The sequence below is a fragment of the Pelobates fuscus genome, chromosome 1 (assembly GCF_036172605.1).
Source record: "Pelobates fuscus isolate aPelFus1 chromosome 1, aPelFus1.pri, whole genome shotgun sequence".
In the NCBI taxonomy this organism is placed as follows: Eukaryota; Metazoa; Chordata; class Amphibia; order Anura; family Pelobatidae; genus Pelobates; species Pelobates fuscus.
The window spans coordinates 209,121,434-209,139,684 of record NC_086317.1 but is presented as its reverse complement, the minus strand read 5'-3'; the positions used below and the strand labels follow the sequence as shown (position 1 = coordinate 209,139,684).

General features: G+C 44.8%; 1 long non-coding RNA gene across 1 annotated transcript; it reads left to right on the top strand.

Annotated features, from left to right (window-relative positions):
* Positions 1-5,484: 5,484 nt before the first annotated feature.
* Positions 5,485-6,588, top strand: LOC134591428 (uncharacterized). The gene is made up of 2 exons (XR_010088214.1): positions 5,485-5,571; positions 6,418-6,588. It is a non-coding gene; the product is annotated as an uncharacterized LOC134591428 (long non-coding RNA).
* The last annotated feature ends 11,663 nt before the right edge of the window (positions 6,589-18,251 follow it).

The window sequence follows — 18,251 nt, the reverse complement described above, 5'->3', positions numbered from 1 at the left end:
CGTACTAAATTGTTTCTAAATTTTGTCCCGAGTTTAGAAATACCCAATGTTAACATGTTCTTATTTCCAAACCATTTTTTTTTCAAAATTAATCAAAGTTACATTGTAACACTGATATCTGTCAGAAATCCCTGAATAACAATTCACATGTATATATATTGTTTTTAAAAGAAGAAAACCTAAGGTATTAAACTTGGTGTATTTTTACTCTTTTCATGCAACCATTGTACCACCAATCTATGACAAATGTAAAAAAAAAAAATAATTGGTGATTTTTTTTTTGACACAGATAGCAATTTAAGAATACATGTACTGAGAACTTTAAGGGTTACTGCCAAAGAACACCCCAATATGTGTTCAGCAACATCTCCTTCGTAGAGTGATACCACCCATGTATAGGTGTGTCGGGTTGTCTGGGGGCTAAAAGACCTTATTTGGAGGGTGCGCATTCCAGTTTTCCAACTTGGAGTTTTCACATTTTCACTTGGAATTTTCCTATTTGGGACATTTTTAAAGCCGGCCAATGTAATTTACCCCCATCAAACCATATATTTTTGAAAAGTAGACAATCCAGGGTATTCAATATGAGGTATGTCTAGTCTTTTTTTAGTAGCCATTTAGTCACAAACACTGGCCAAAGGTAGCATTTATATTTGTTTGTCTATTAAAAATGCAAAAAACTATTCTGAATGCTAACTTTGGCCAGTGTTTGTGACTAAGTGGCTACTAAAAAAGACTGAACATACCCCATTTGTAATACCTTGGGTTATTGTCTTTTGCAAATGGTATGCTATCATGGGGGTAATTCTCATTCCTGGGATACCATACACTCTCAAAGGCAACATAACCAATCTGGCAAATTTCAATGTGAAAAAGACAGCCTTATACTTGACCCTGTAACTCTCAAAAACACTATAAAAGCTGTACATGGGGGATACTGTTATACTCAGGAGACTTCACTGAACAGACATATTAGAGTTTCAAAACTGTAAAACGTATCGCAATAATGATATCATCATTGAAAGTGCTGTTTGTGTGTGAAAAATGCAAAAAACTTCACTTTCACTGACAATGTCAATGCTCTGATATGTTTTACTGTTTTGAAACACTAATATTTTAGTTGCAAAATTGCAATCAATAAAATTACTTAATTATGTAAAAATATTACATAAATATGCATGTAGAATTTAAATATATATACATATTTATATATTTGAAGTCTACATGTATATTTATGAAATTATTTATGTAATTATGTATATGGACATATGTATATTTCGTATTATTTTTATTTATTTATATATACATAGATAGATATATATAATTTTATTCTAAGTATTTTTTTATATATTACTATCAAAATACAGTTAGAAGAAAATGACATATATATAATTTTGTAAATTTTTTTGAATTTTTACATTTTGCTATTTATTTGTAATTGATTATTATTTATTTTATGATAATATATATATACAACATATATAGATATTATATATACGTGCGTAATTTTACTCTGTGTATTTTTATATTACTATATGCATATGTTAATAAAAAAATACACTTAGTATGACATTATATAATATATATATATATATATATATATATATATATATATATACATATCTCATATATATGCATATATATTTTATTATTTATTTATTAACATAATTTTTTTTTTACTTTTTTCACCAGGCAGTTCAGGCAGTCCCGCTGCTGGCAGCACTATGGACACCCATTGCGGCCATGTGACCGCTCTTTCAGGGGGTCCTGATTTGCCGAGGGGGGACTGTCTGGGTTATCAGACAGTCCCCCCAGATGGAGAAGATCGATCGCCGGCAGCAGAACTCCGGCGATCGGGTAACTGAATGGGAGGGGATTAATATTGGGGAGGGGTTTGGTATTGGGGAGTTAATACTTTATTTATTTGAGGGGGCTTCCGATGTTCTGCATTACACTGCCGGGCTCCACGTGGGGAAATCCAGGGGAGCGATCACTTGGGGGCCTGGCAGTCAGGGGGGGATATTGCAGAATGCCTCAACATCGAGGCATTGCTGCAATACCTTTAGAGCAGCAGGAGGCGATCATGATCGCTTCCAGTGCTCATATTGGCCGCGGATGCACAGGGTACATCAGCGGTCTTTAAGGACCGTTTTTTGTCTTACGTACCCTGTACGTCCGTGGTCACTAAGGGGTCAGTAATCTGTTAAGACTAATTAGAACATGGATAAGCCACTTCTTAATATTGTACATACTCTAAGCACCAAAAACTATTTTAGCTTAAAGGGACACTATAGTCACCAAAACAACTTTAGCTTAATGAGACAGTTTTGGTGTATAAATCATGCCCCTGCAGTCTCACTGCTCAATTCTCTGCCATTTAGGAGTTAAATCACTTTGTTTATGAACCCTAATCACACCTCCCTGCATGTGACTTGCACAGCCTTCCATAAACACTTCCTGTAAAGAGTCATCTAATGTTTATCCAGGGCTGCCATCAGGGGGTGACAACCATAACGGTTGTCACGGGCCCGGCGGCCCTGGGGGGCCGGGCCGCCCGGGCCCCACATGGTGGGACCCATCGGGTGGCCCACACACTTACAGCCACCCGATGGGCCCCCTCCTTCAGGGGCCCGGTCAGCGCTATGGCCGGTATAGCGCGACCAGGCCCCTTTAAAAAAAAAAAAAAAAGCAGCCGCAAGTGCTGCTGGGAGGAAGTGGTTACGCGCGCTCGCAAGTGAAGAGGGAGCCGCGCCGACTCCCACCATCCCCAGCCACCCTCCTGCAAAGAAAAGGTAAGAGACAGGAGGGTGGCTGGAGCACTGTGTGTGTGTGTCTGTATGCATGCATGTATGTCTGTCTGTGTATGTCTGTGTATGTCTATGTCTGTCTGTCTGTCTGTCTGTGTATGTATCTCTATGTATGTCTGGGTATGTATGTCTGTGTATGTATGTCTGTGTATGTCTATGTGTGTATGTCTATGTATGTATGTGTATGTCTATGTATGTATGCCTGTCTGTCTGTGTATGTATGTCTGTGTATGTATGTCTATGTTTGTATGTCTGTGTATGTCTATGTATGTATGTATGTATGTCTATGTATGTATGTCTGTGTATGTCTATGTATGTATGTCTATGTATGTCTGTGTATGTCTATGTATGTCTATGTATGTATGTCTATGTATGTATGTGTATGTCTATGTATGTATGTTTGTCTGTCTGTGTATGTATGTCTGTGTATGTATGTCTGTGTATGTCTATGTATGTATGTATGTCTATGTATTGTGATAAAGTGAAGGCAGAGAAGCCATTTAACCCCAAGGGGAGTATATGTAGTTTGTGTTTTGTGCAACACAAAGCGTTGTTTAGTTATGGGCCCCTGGGGTGGAGTATTTGGAGAGAAGGGTGGGCCAATGCTCCACTCCACAATTTAGTGGTTTTCATGGGAGACATAGATCCAGGCCAGGGTTTTTTGGACTGTCTCCAATCCACTGCTCAGCTGCTGATAATCAGCCGTAGCAGTGGGAATAAACCACTCCCTGCTAGGCAGGTAGAGGGGGATTGCTGGCTTCCTCTCAGGAAGCAGGTAGGAGAGAGGGTGTTCTCTCCAGTAAGAGAGTCAAGGAGACTAGGCACTGGGAGTGCTGGCTTGGAGCACTGGGAGTGCTGGCTTGGAGCACTAGGAGTGCGAAAGTGAAGCAGTCAAGGCTGGCTTGGAGCACTGGAGGGCTGAGAGTGGACAAAGACTGTGGGTTGGTGAATCCAATATTGTTTTGTTTAGTGTAACCCCTGAGAGATAGGGAACCTGATATTAGTTAGTGCTCAGACGAGCTAGGTTTTTGTTTAAAGGGATTTATGTTTTCATTTACTGCTGTCTCCTGTGTGGATTTACAATAAAGTTGCCTGAATTATATGAAAATAAAAGGACTGTGCATGTGTTTGCCCTAGAGGACCGTGCTATCTACAAACAAGGATCACAGTATGTATGTCTATGTATGTATGTGTATGTCTATGTATGTATGTCTGTGTATGTCTATGTATGTATGTCTATGTATGTATGTCTATGTATGTATGTATGTATGTCTGTCTGCATGCATGTGTGTCTGTCTGTATGCATGCATGTATGTCTGCGTATTTATGTCTGTCTGTATGTATGTGTATGTCTGTATGTATGTATGTATGTCTGACTGAATGCATGCATGCATGTATGTCTATGTATGTCTGTCTGTCTGACTGCATGTATGTCTATGTATGTCTGTGTGTGTGTGTATGTATGTCTGTATGTATGTATGTCTGCATGCATGTCTATGGATGTATATATGTATGTATGTATGTCATTATATATGTATGCCTGTATGTCAGTATGAATGTATGTCTGCATATCATTATGAACGTATGTCTGTGTGTATGTGTGTATGGATGTCTGTATGCATGTATGTCTGTATGTATGTGTATGTCTGTATGTATGTATGTATGTATGTATGTCTATGTATGTCTGTCTGGATGCATGCATGCATGTATGTCTATGTATGTCTGTCTGACTACATGCATGTATGTCTATGTATGTCTGTATGTATGTCTGTGTGTGTATGTATGTCTGTATGTATGTATGTCTGCATGCATGCATGTCTATGGATGTATATATGTATGTATGCATGTCATTATATATGTATGCCTGTATGTCAGTATGAATGTATGTCTGCATATCATTATGAACGTATGTCTGTGTGTATGTGTGTATGGATGTCTGTATGCATGTATATCTGTCAGTAAGTCTGTATATATGCATGTATGTCAGTCTGTATGTATGAATGTATGTCTGTATGCCATTATGAATGTATGTGTGTATGGATGTCAGTGTCTGCATGTATGAATGTGTGTATGTATGTGTGTGTATGTATGTATGTTGGTGTCTGTATGTATGTATGTATGTGTCTTTATGTCCTCATGCATGTGTGTCTCATGCATGTGTCCTGCAGAGAGAGCTAATGTTTAAACTTTTTTGTAAAAAAAAAAAATCTGCAGTGTGTTTAATTTAGAATTTCTTAACTCCTGATCTGTTTGTTAATTACAACTTTTATTATTCATGGAGGCTGTGTGAGTCACAGCAAATGAGGTGTGGCTAGGCTTCATTAACAGAAACAAAGGTGATTTAACTCCTACATGGCAAATAATTTAGCAGTGACTCTCTACAGGGATATGCAATATATATTAAAGATGATTTATTAAGCTAAAGTGCTAAGAGTATCCCTTTCATCTCAAGGTTGTAAAATTAATCCCCGATTATGAAATCCACATACTGGAGGGTCCAAAATGTTAAAACTTCCTGGATGGTGTGTGATTACTGTGCCAGGAGTGCATTAACACTCCCCCTTTTTTGTAGATTTTGTTAGGGAGCTGGCACCAGGGCACCTCTGCCACCATAGCAACTATGATGCACTGGAGTGTACTTACATCATAAATTGGTATTTATTTTGTACACAGATTATAAACAAGACCATGACTATGAAGATATGGAGACTGAGCTGAAGATGCTACGTGTGACAAATAAGAAAGCTTTTTAAAACTTGCAAAGGTAAGTCGCTTTGTTTTAATCATTCCTAGCTGCAGGCAGAAGTCCATTTTGACAGATTTATGTACTTCATTTCTGGCATTTATTTACTCTTACCTTATTGCTCAGAACTGTGTTATGCTTACCTCATTCACAGTTAAGGTTTTCAAGGACAAATACATTCTACTTTCAGACACGTCCACACCAAATGCATATTTGCACAGCTGTGGCCGTGTGCCCATGATCTGCTTGTTCTGAGGAATTGGTTTTACCCCTTCTATGCCTGTGCTAATGTGACCACTCAGCTGATTCACAGCAAATATATATGTGGTTTGTCTAATCTAATGAAACATAAGAACAGGCATGCAGACACTGAACTTTACTCATAGAGATTCATTGATCCAATTCATCTCTATGAGGAGATGCTGATTGGCCAGGGCTGTGTTTGAATCATGCTGGCTCTGCCCCGATCTGCCTCTTTGTCAGTCTCAGCCAATCCTATGGGGAAGCATTGTGATTGGATCAGGCTACCACTTCTGATGATGTCAGCAGACTGCTTGTTTTTCTGAGTCAAACAGCATGCAGAGTTACAGCTTCTGGCTTGAATACAGTAAGATTTTGCTACTTTTAGGGAGACATGAGGGGCCTAGGGGGCTAGATGGTGGTTTTAACCCTATAGGGTCAGGAATACATGTTTGTGTTCCTGACCCTATAGTGATCCTTTAATTAATTCGGTCATTGTGTGTATATAATGCAAGCAAGCCTTATACATTGCTCAATATAAAATTTTTAATTCTACAAATTTGATCTATTCAAGCAATTCTTCCATAATCATATCAATATTTTCTTTTATCTTTTCCCCTTTTCTAGATGAATTCTCACCTGGAGAAAAGAACATTCTTTACTGTAACCATTGTCCTATTCTTGATCTTCAGTTGCTAGAGTGCTTCAAATCCATATGTATATATACATTGAAACAGAAAATGACAAATGTTACTCCTCAATGTCTCAATTCTCAATCACAATTAGAATCTGCTGATTCATTAACAAAATGTGCTTTTTTTTCTCCTTGGCTTGCTGACTCTAATCAGCTGTTTGCAAGTCAAGCTTGATAGTCTGACGCTAAAATAAATATTGTCTTAATATGCCGAAGACTTAAATGGCCCAGTGAATAGTCTTATAAACTATTCCAATTACATAAGTCCTCCATTGCCAATGTAGCTCAGAGAAGAGAGCTCATATCTCTCCTGGAGGAAGTGACCCAAGTAAGTTGTCAAACCATATGCATGCTGCAGTGGTTATTGTGCTTGAAGTGTTCCTTTAAAAACTTGCATCCTACAAGGGACAAGACTGCTCATGGGAAACCTGGTTCTACATTGGTTTGTTATACTTTTTTTATTGAAAGCTCATATATTGAAATAAAAATCTGAAAATTAAAAAGATAGAAATGTGAAAACAGATAAAAAAAATAAACATTTTTTTAACTTTTATATAGAAAATTTTAACTGAATAATCATATTAAAATAATATTGTATGAAAAATATGTTAATTCTCTGAGGAAAATACCTGTACTTTTTGTTAAGTAAATAAATATGCTTATATTGTATTGGTAGAATGTTTATTCATCTGATCAAATCAAAGATTTCTGGAATCCAAGGGTCCCATGTCAATGATCATAAAGACAGAGAAAAAAAGAGGAAGTTTATGTGTACTTTAACTGTAACTATTGTCTATTAATAGTGATGTCGCGAACACAAAATTTTCGGATCACGAACGGCGGACGCGAACTTCCGCAAATGTTCGCGAACCGGCGAACCGGGCGAACCGCCATAGACTTCAATGGGCAGGTGAATTTTAAAACCCACAGGGACTCTTCCTGGCCACAATAGTGATAGAAAAGTTGTTTCAATGGGACTAACACCTGGACTGTGGCACCTACTGAGGACCTACTGTCCTCCCCCCGCCCCCACCCCTGCGTGGTGGGTGGGGGCCATAAAAATAATGAGGGGGGGGACCTACTGTCCTCCCCCGGCCCCCACCCCTGCACGGTGGGTGGGGGCCATAAATCACAATGGGGGGAGGACCTACTGTCCTCCCCCCGCCCCCACCGGTGGGGGCCATCAAAATAATGAGGAGGGGACTTACTGTCCTCCCCCCCCGACCCCCACCCCTGCGCGGTGGTGGGGGCCATAAATTACAATGGGGGGAGGATCTACTGTCCTCCCCCGGCCCCCACCCCTGCGCGGTGGGTGCGGGCCATAAATCACAATGGGGGAGGACCTACTGTCCTCCCCCCGCCCCACCCCTGCGTGGTGGGTGGGGGCCATAACAATAATGAGGGGGGACCTGCCCTCCCTCCGGCCCCCACCCCTGCGCGGTTGGTGGGGGCCATAAATCACAATGAGGGGAGGACCTACTGTCCTCCCCCTGCCCCCACCCCTGCGTGGTGGGTGGGGGCCATAAAAATAATGAGGGGGGACCTACTGTCCTCCCCTCGGCCCCCACCCCTGCGCGGTGGGTGGGGGCCATAAAAATAATGAGGTGGGCCTACTGTCCTCCCCCCTGGCCCCCACCCCTGAGCGGTTGGTGGGGGCCCTAAAAAAACAATAAGGGGGGACCTACTGTCCCCCCCAGCCCCCACCCCTTAGTGGTGGGTGGGGGCCCTAAATAAAAATCCCCCCCCAATCAAAGGTGACTAGGGGTCCCCAAGCCCCTAGTCCCCCACCCCAAAAAAAGTTACCCCCTACCTAACCCCCTCACCTTAAAAAATAGTGAAGGGGGAATAAAATAACTAACCTGTAAAGAAAAATTCAACTTACCATTTGACGTCTTTTTTCTAAAATCTTATTTTTTCAGCCCCAAAAAAGGCCAAATAAAAAGCCATAAGAACCAACGCAATTTAAAAAAAAAAAAAAACGAGCGCAAAAAAAAAGAATCCATCTTCACCCATGGAGGGCTCCGCGCAGACTGAGCTCTGCAGGGCGGGGGAAGGCTTATAAAGCCTTGCCACGCCCTGCAATTAGGCTAAGAACACTCCGATTGGCTGGTTTAAGCCAATCAGAGTGCTCTTTGTCATTTTACACAGCGTGGGAAAATTCCAAAGAACTTTCCCACGCTGTGTAAAATGACACAAAGCACTGTGATTGGTGGGCTTGGAATCTAACCAATCAGAGTGCTCTGTGTCATTTTACACAGCATGGGAAAGTTCTTTGGAATTTTCCCACGCTGTGTAAAATGAAAAAGAGCACTCTGATTGGCTTAAACCAGCCAATCAGAGTGTTCTTAGCCTAATTGCAGGGCGTGGCAAGGCTTTATAAGCCTTCCCCCGCCCTGCAGAGCTCAGTCTGCGCGGAGCCCTCCATGGGTGAAGATGGATTATTTTTTTTGCGCTCGTATTTTTTTTTTTTTTTTTTTAAATTGCGTCGGTTCTTATGGCTTTTTATTTGGCTTTTTTGGGGGCTGAAAAAAGAAGATTTAAGAAAAAAGAAGACGTCAAATGGTAAGTTGAATTTTTCTTTACAGGTTAGTTATTTTATTCCCCTTCACTATTTTTTAGGGTGAGGGGGTAGGTAGGGGGTAACTTTTTGGGGGGTGGGGGGGTGGGTGACTAGGAGCTTGGGGACCCCTAGTCACCTTTGATTGGGGGGGAATTTTCATTTAGGGCCCCCACCCACCACTCAGGGGTGGGGGCTGGGAGGGACAGAAGGTCCCCCCCTTATTGTTTTTTTTAGGGCCCCCACCCACTGCTCAGGGGTGGGGGCCAGGGGGGGAGGACAGTATGTCCTCCCCCCTTTGTGATTTATGGCCCTCACCCACCGCGCAGGGGTGGGGGCCGGGGGGAGGACAGTAGGTCCCCCCTCATTATATTTATGGCCCCCACCCACCGCGCAGGGGTGGGGGCGGGGGGAGGACAGTAGGTCCTTCCCCCATTGTGATTTATGGCCCCCACCCACCGTGCAGGGGTGGGGGCCGGAGGGAGGACAGTAGGTCCCCCCCCATTATTTTTATGGCCCCCACCCACCACGCAGGGGTGGGGGCGGGGGGAGGACAGTAGGTCCTTCCCCCATTGTGATTTATGGCCCCCACCCACCGTGCAGGGGTGGGGGCCGGAGGGAGGACAGTAGGTCCCCCCCCATTATTTTTATGGCCCCCACCCACCACGCAGGGGTGGGGGCGGGGGGAGGACAGTAGGTCCCCCCCAGTGTGTATCAGGGTCCCTGAGGACAGGTGTCAATCCATATCTGTCAAGTGACCCTATGTAGGGGGAACAGTCCCTATTCTGCTCTGTATCAGTGTGTATCAGGGATCCTTAGGATAGGTGTCAATCCATATCTGCCAAGTGACCCTATGTAGGAGGAACAGTCCCTATTCTGCTCTGTGTCAGTGTGTATCAGGGATCCTTAGGATAGGTGTCAATCCATATCTGCCAAGTGACCCTATGTAGGGGGAACAGTTCCTATTCTGCTTTGTGTCAGTGTGTATCAGGGATCCTTAGGATAGGTGTCAATCCATATCTGCCAAGTAACCCTATGTAGGGGGAACAGTCCCTATTCTGCTCTGTGTCAGTGCTTTGGGGGAGTATCTGCAGTAATACAGAGTGTCTGGAGGGAGTATCTGCAGTAACACAGGGTGTCTGGAGGGAGTATGTTCAGTAACACAGGGTGTCTGGAGGGAGTATCTGCAGTAACAGAGGGTGTCTGAAGGGAGTATCTGCAGTAACACAGAGTGTCTAGAGGGAGTATCTGCAGTAATACAGAGTGTCTAGAGGGAGTATCTGCAGTAACACAGGGTGTCTGGAGGGAGTATCTGCGGTAACATAGAGTGTCTGGAGGGAGTATCTGCAGTAACACAGGGTGTCTGGGGGGAGTATCTGCGGTAACACAAGGTGTCTGGAGGGAGTATCTGCAGTAACACAGAGTGTCCTGAGGGAGTATCTGCAGTAATACAGAGTGTCTGGAGGGAGTATCTGCAGTAATACAGAGTGTCTGGAGGGAGTATCTGCAGTAATACAGAGTGTCTGGAGGGAGTATCTGCAGTAACACAGAGCGTCTGGAGGGAGTATCTGCAGTAACACAGGGTGTCTGGAGGGAGTATCTGCAGTAACACAGAGTGTCTAGAGGGAGTATCTGCAGTAACACAGAGTGTCTAGAGGGAGTATCTACAGTAATACAGAGTGTCTAGAGGGAGTATCTGCAGTAACACAGGGTGTCTGGAGGGAGTATCTGCAGTAACACAGAGTGTCTGGAGGGAGTATCTGCAGTAACACAGGGTGTCTGTGGGAGTATCTGCAGTAACACAGGGTGTCTGGAGGGAGTATCTGCAGTAACACAGAGTGTCTGGAGGGGGTATCTGCAGTAATACAGAGTGTCTGGAGGGAGTATCTGCAGTAACACAGGGTGTCTGGAGGGAGTATCTGCAGTAACACAGAGTGTCTAGAGGGAGTATCTACAGTAATACAGAGTGTCTAGAGGGAGTATCTGCAGTAACACAGAGTGTCCGGAGGGAGTATCTGCAGTAATACAGAGTGTCTGGAGGGAGTATCTGCAGTAATACAGAGTGTCTGGAGGGAGTATCTGCAGTAATACAGAGTGTCTGGAGGGAGTATCTGCAGTAATACAGAGCGTCTGGAGGGAGTATCTGCAGTAACACAGGGTGTATGGAGGGAGTATCTGCAGTAACACAGAGTGTCTAGAGGGAGTATCTGCAGTAACACAGAGTGTCTAGAGGGAGTATCTACAGTAATACAGAGTGTCTAGAGGGAGTATCTGCAGTAACACAGGGTGTCTGGAGGGAGTATCTGCAGTAACACAGAGTGTCTGGAGGGAGTATCTGCAGTAACACAGGGTGTCTGTGGGAGTATCTGCAGTAACACAGGGTTTCTGGAGGGAGTATCTGCAGTAACACAGAGTGTCTGGAGGGGGTATCTGCAGTAATACAGAGTGTCTGGAGGGAGTATCTGCAGTAACACAGGGTGTCTGGAGGGAGTATCTGCAGACCACCACTTCTGATGATGTCAGCAGACCGAGTCAGTTCAGAGGCAAAGCCAGCAGCTGCAGACTTGAATACAAGTTCTTACCCAATATGTTAAAACCACCATCTGGCCCCGAAGAGGGGCCAGATGGTGGTTTTAACATAATAGGGTCAGAAATACATGATTGTGTTCCTGACCCTATAGTGTTCCTTTAAGCAAGAGTATGTGAAGAGTAGTTAGGGTTGCCACCTTCCTTGGAAAAAAATACAAGCCTTAATCATTTGTATAATTAATTAGTTATGCGTGACATCACATGATGCAAATCACAAGGAGTGACATAAGAGAAAATTCTGTAAAATCACCAACAAACTACTCACTACTCAGTTTGATTCTGCTGTATAGATGGATTGCTCCCATTGTCTCTCTGTCTCCCAAGTCACCCAGTGTCTGTGTCCCTATGTATCACAATGTCAGTGTCCCCATGACACACAACCCCCTAGTCTCCCAGTGTCCCCATGTCTTAGTGTGTCCCCATGCCACTAGGATACTAGGGGACATAGTGAGACATGGGAACACTGAGAAACCGGGGGACACTGAGACACTTGGGGATACTGGGAGACATCGGGGCACTTGTGGATACAGACATGGGGACACTGGGAGACATGGAGACACTGAGACATTTGGGGACACTGGGAGAAATGAGGACACTGAGAGACATCGGAACACAGACTCTGGGAGACTAGGGGACATTGGGAGACATGGGGACACTGAGACACTAGGGACACTGGCTGGGAGACAGACACTTGGAGACATGGGGACACTTGTGGACATAGACATGGGGACACTGGGAGACATGGGGACACTGGGAGACATGGGGACACAGACATTTGGGGACACTAGGCACACAGAGACATGGAGACACAGACACTGGGAGACTTGGGGACACTGGGAGACATTGGGACACTGAGGACACTGGCTGGGAGACATGGGGACACTGAGACACTAGGGACACTGGCTGGGGACATGGGGAGACATGGGGACACTGTGTCCCAAGTGTCTCTGAGTCCCAATATCTAAAAATAATATCAGGAAGTATTACTTTACTGAGAGGGTAGTGGATGCATGGAATAGCCTTCCAGCTGAAGTGGTAGAGGTTAACACAGTAAAGGAGTTTAAGCATGCGTGGGATAGGCATAAGGCTATCCTAACTATAAGATAAGGCCAGGGACTAATGAAAGTATTTAGAAAACTGGGCAGACTAGATGGGCCGAATGGTTCTTATCTGCCGTCACATTCTATGTTTCTATGTTTCTATGTTTCTATGAGTCTCCCAATGTCCCTATGTCTCACAGCATCCCCATGTGTCTCAGTGTCCCCATGTCTCACAGTGTCCCTTAGAGTCTCAGTGTCCCCATGTTATCCAGTGTCCCCAAGTGTCTCAGTGTCCCCAGGTCTCCCAGTGCCCCCTAGTGTCTGTGTCCCCATGTGTCCCATAGTGTCTCAGTGTCCTCATGTCTCCCTGCTGCCTTTCCCCCCATCCCTCACTTACCTGAGCTGTAGAGCTGCTGTCTGAACTCTCTGTGCTGTGTAGCTGCTCCCCCGTGGATCAATGAGTAGTGGAGAGAGGCAGGGATATGCTGTAACTTCCTATCCCTGCCACTCTCCACACACAGTGACCCCTACTGGCCGGTGCTGTTTATACTGAGAAAAATACCTGCAATTGTATTGACGAGTTTTACTGCAACACCGGCTGTGCCAGTAAAATACCAGTCAGGTGGCAAACCTCAGAGTAGTGTGTAAAAAAAAAAAAATGTTTTAGTTTTTTTTAAATGGGCCTATTCCATGGGCCTGTGCCTGGAGCTGCAGCTCCATCAGCCCCTATGTTAATCCGGCCTTGTTAACAGATGGTATTTCTTAACAACGTTACAGAGAGTGAGAGATCTTAAAAGGACACTCCAGTGCCAGGAAAACAAACCGTTTTCCTGGCACTGCATGTCCCCTCTCCCTCCCACCTCCCATCCCAGGTTGCTGAAGGGGTTCAAACCCCTTCAGTGACTTACCAGAGTCCAGCGGCGATGTCCCTCAGGGCGCGTCCAGGGTCCACCCATGCTCCTCCCCCGCCAACGTCGGGGGAGACCGATTGCGCATGCGCGGCCACCGGCGGGGAGAGACCTAATGCGCATGCAATGCAATGTTGTGCACGCGTATTAGACCTCCCCATAGGAAAGCATTGAAAAATGCTTTCAATGCTTCCCTATGGGGATTTTAGCAACGCTGGAGGTCCACACATAGCGTGAGGACGTCCAGTGACGCCATAGCACAGAAAATCTGTGCTATGAACCAGGAAGTGCCCTCTAGTGGCTGTCTAGTAGACAGCCACTAAAGGAGGAGTTTTCCCTCCAAGGTAAATATTGCAGTTTATGAAAACTGCAATATTTACAGTTGCAGGGTTAAGGGTAGTTGGAGTTGGCACCCAGACCACTCCAATGGGCAGAAGTGGTCTGGGTGCCTGGAGTGTCCCTTTAAGTAGTTTTTAATATCAACAAGTCAGGAACACATCAGGAGAGGAGAGTGGATCTTAAGAGGAAGAGAACATGGTCCTTTGTCCTCAGTCCTTTATAGGCAAAATTACGTAAAAACTTTTCATTTAGACTCTGGCCACATAAGGAAACTCCCCATATAAGGACCCTACCCCCAATCTCCCTATGTAGCACATTTCAGGATCCTTATGGTTCAGAACAGCAAACACCATCTGTTCTTTTTAACCCTTTAGACAGCCACACCTTAATATGTATTTGAATAGGAACATATAGAATATGTAATATTCTACAACTATTTAAAGCAGCTATGTCACTTCTGAATATTGCATAAAGGAATTTCAAGGAAATCCTCACGCAATCCAAAGATACCAAAAATTACAAAAATGTAAGTACAACCATGTCTTATGGTAAAGTCTGAGGCTCCTTCTCTATTGTGGGATCCTCCACTCAAACTGCTCCTGGCAAATAGAACTCTTTTCCATGATTGCAATGCCACCAAGTGACACTCTTGTGTTTGTTATGAATGGCATGAGTACTGTCTCTTGTCACCCAGAGGCAGGACGAGATTACCCACATGGCAGCTCCCTATTGCATGGTCTCAGACAGAGGCCTGGAGGTCTGGCTCTGGCTGTGAGGTCACTCTTTGAGTCGGTAGAAAGATCAAAGCCATCTCCCTACTCTGCTATTTACTCCCTCATTATGCTCGAGGGAACATTGTGATCTACATCAATATCAGGTGCTGTGAGTATATTTTTTTTAATTATTTTTTTTAATTTATATTTTATTGAGTTTTCTCACACAAAACACACTTCAACAATTTATGAGAGAAATATCATGTGAAAGACAACGGTTCAACAATTTCTTATTCCAGGCTGTCTGTGTAGGTTTACATCTTTATTGTACAACATTTGGGTCTGCTTCTTGTGGGGGCCCTCCCATGGACCAGTGTGCGTGTAGGCTGCCCTGAACTTGGGGTCGCCCTTTCCTTTATATGTTAACTAGGTGCTGATGCCCACTCGTGCAGCTGTGGTAAATTGGTAACTATATTTTAACTATATACATAACCTCTGAGTGTTCCCTGTTATTAAGCTGTGTATCATGTGCTTGTCCTCTGGTCATAGGGGTTCTTAAATTCTCCTGTCGGGGCTAGCATGGCAATGTCATGCGGGCAGTCTCCCCTAGGCTTGCGTGGGCCCAGTGGGGGACTTGTAACGGCCGTGTGATGGCCTTAGGTATGCAGTGTGTGAGGGTTTAGTGGTGTGCACCGGCTTTGGCTCTATGGGCTCGCTCTGGGTCCTTCCGAATTACCTGCAGGCTTCTTAGAATTGCTGCTTGGTCTCCCTGGGGGGTTAGTGTAAATGTTTCCCCTTCCCTCTGGGCCACTAAGTATCCCTCTATATTTGATATCTGCCTCCCTCAGTTGTTTTGCCACGGGTGTGAGGTGCCTCTTTGCCATTAGCGCGGCAAACAGGAGATCCCCGTATATAGCTATTGTTGAGCCCTCGAATCTGATACTCTTAATCTCTCTGGAACGGGACTTTATGGTGGACCTAGCTGTAATGTCCCTAGTGACAGCAATAATGTCTCTTGGTGCTTCCTCTGGAGCAGCTGCCGCCTTTCGGATCCGGAATGCTGCGGTCACTAGTTCCGTGCCAGCACCCCTTGTGGCTCCCATGTGGTGCAGTAGGCGGTGTAGGGAGGGCAGGAGGTCTTCTCCCGAGATTCTTTCTGGCACTCCTCGAAGGCGTATGTTCTTCCTTCTATGTCTGGACTCACCGTCACACTTCTGGCAAGTGTCTGGACTTGGTGGGTGAGTTCCTGGATCTCTTTCTGTGCGGTTTGTAGCTTTTGGTTCCTGGCTCCTTCTCTGGCTTCCCCATCCGCAATCCGTGTGCGCAGAGTTCCCAGCTCGGCTTGTGTTGCCCGTAGGTCCGCCTTCCACACTTGTCTCATTTCCAGCAACAGGTTCTTTATGTCCCGTTTGGTAGCCAGTGAGGAGTCCTCGTTGGATCCGGACTCGCTTTCGTTACCACTCGCAAAGCCAGTCCCTCTTATGTTGCTCTGTCTCATGTGTTCCCTCAGAGGCTTCACTATCACTCAGCTCTGCCGGCGCCATTTTAGGAGCGGCCCGCGGGGTAGGCCTTTCAAATGAGAGCCTGATGTCGGGCATTTGACGAGTCACCTGCATTTGGGGTTTCTTATTTTTACGCCCCATTATGTCTTCTGGGTGGGGGTTTCCGTTTTTCTTTGCTTTTGGAGCGATTTTAAGGGTGATTAGACAACTTTTTGTGGTTTCTTTAGCGGAGCTCCTTTCAAACACGTCTTGCCTGCAGCTCGATCAGCCACACTGGGTAGGCGGCCGCTGCCCAGCTATCCTGCCCGGCCAGAGGTGAGAGTGTAGCGCGGGACTAAGGGGGTCCGGCCCTGTTCCCCCCCCCCTCTGGGCCGGCGGGGGTGATCCCGGTCCCACCCTGGGCCTGCCAACATGCAGAAAACCAGCACACCTGGCTGCGACTGAGCTTCCCTAAAAAGCGGAGGCCGCAAGGAAGATGGCGGACACCGCATAGTGAGCCACCCAAGCGTGAAAGAAGGCGGACACATCTGCCACGCACTGTCTGCGGGATGACATGACAGGCAGGGAAATCGCCAAATACCTGCTGAGAGCCACCCGGTGACCAGCTAAACCGTGACGGAGAAACTAGAAACATGCAAGGATAAACTCACGGCGGGAGACGGAGCCCCGGCAACGACCTCAGTGACAGCCGTGCAGAAGCCGACAGCAGCACCATAAGGGGAACACAACATGGCTGCGGAGATATCTCTCCACCTGAGGCAGGCACGGGACTACATCGCTTGTACATTGCGGGGAACCGATTGCTCTGCCACCCTGCCATCACTCTGCCACGTAACTCGATACGCAGCCATGGACTTCCATCCTGCTGATACAAAGCGGGTCTGGGGTGGACAACCTTATAGAAAGCGAAGACATGAAGACATCTGACATAAAAATGCATATTAACTGTAAGCTATTGTCACTACTCACTAAAGCAATCTACTAGACAGCGGTAGCTATAGCATGTACTTAGCTTGTAAGAACAATTATGTATTGCTAACTCAGCCCATAGCTAGTTTAACATGTCTTATCACACATATGTTTCATTCCGAACACGCGTGGTTACCTTAGCATAGTACGCAAACAATCTATAACATGACTAACATACATGATTTAAGACTGTTCATATATACAAAAATAGTGCATTGTACTACCACACCCTAATGCTTTCCATGTTATCACTCTTTGTATTGAACTAAGCATGCGGATTGCCTTTGGGGTACCACGTGCCTGAATGTTAACACCGTATGCACTGCAAAAATAAAGAATAAAAAAAAAAAAAAAAAAAGAAACGTTGCGTTGCATTCTGTCACAATAAATCTGCCTGCGGCTTGAAAATTGGAGTGCCTGTGAGTTTTTTCTGCTTGGATTATTGTACTGGGATTGCTGGTCCTGCTCTGGAGCACCCTTGGCCGCTGGGATCGAGTGCGGTTCTCACCACTTACTCTGTAAACTGGTGTGAGTGACATTTTGTGTATATTTCAGTAAGAGTGTGTTAGTGAGAGTGAGTGACATTGTGTGTGTACTTCAGTAAGAGTGTATGTGTGTTAAATACCACCATTATTATAAATTAAATACCACCAAAGCAATTTAATGCATCATTTATCACAGCTATAAATTATGTATTCAATCTAAAATGTATGTATTTTTTCAGTATGTGTGTGTATGGGTGTACACATTAAGCAGTATGTGTGTCTGGATTTATGTATTAGGCAGTATGTGTGTATACAGAGCCGGCTATAACCTCAGCACACAGACACTTCACTCCCGGCACACAGGCACACTGCATCCCAGCACGCATAGATACACTGCATCCCAGGCACACAGACACACATTATATATCCCCACATACTGCATCCCCAGCACACAGACATTTCAACTCACTGTTTAATGAATAGACAGGAAAAAAAAGGGGAAATGACAAAAGACAATTACAGGGCTATTCGCTAAACTGATCATTTTTGGAGCTTCAAAATGAATTAAAAGTTAATTTCAAATGTAAGGTCAAAGTAGCTAAATTTGGAGAATGTTTCAAGTTTTTTAGTTTTTTTTTTGTCCTTAAATTAAAGAAATTTACTTT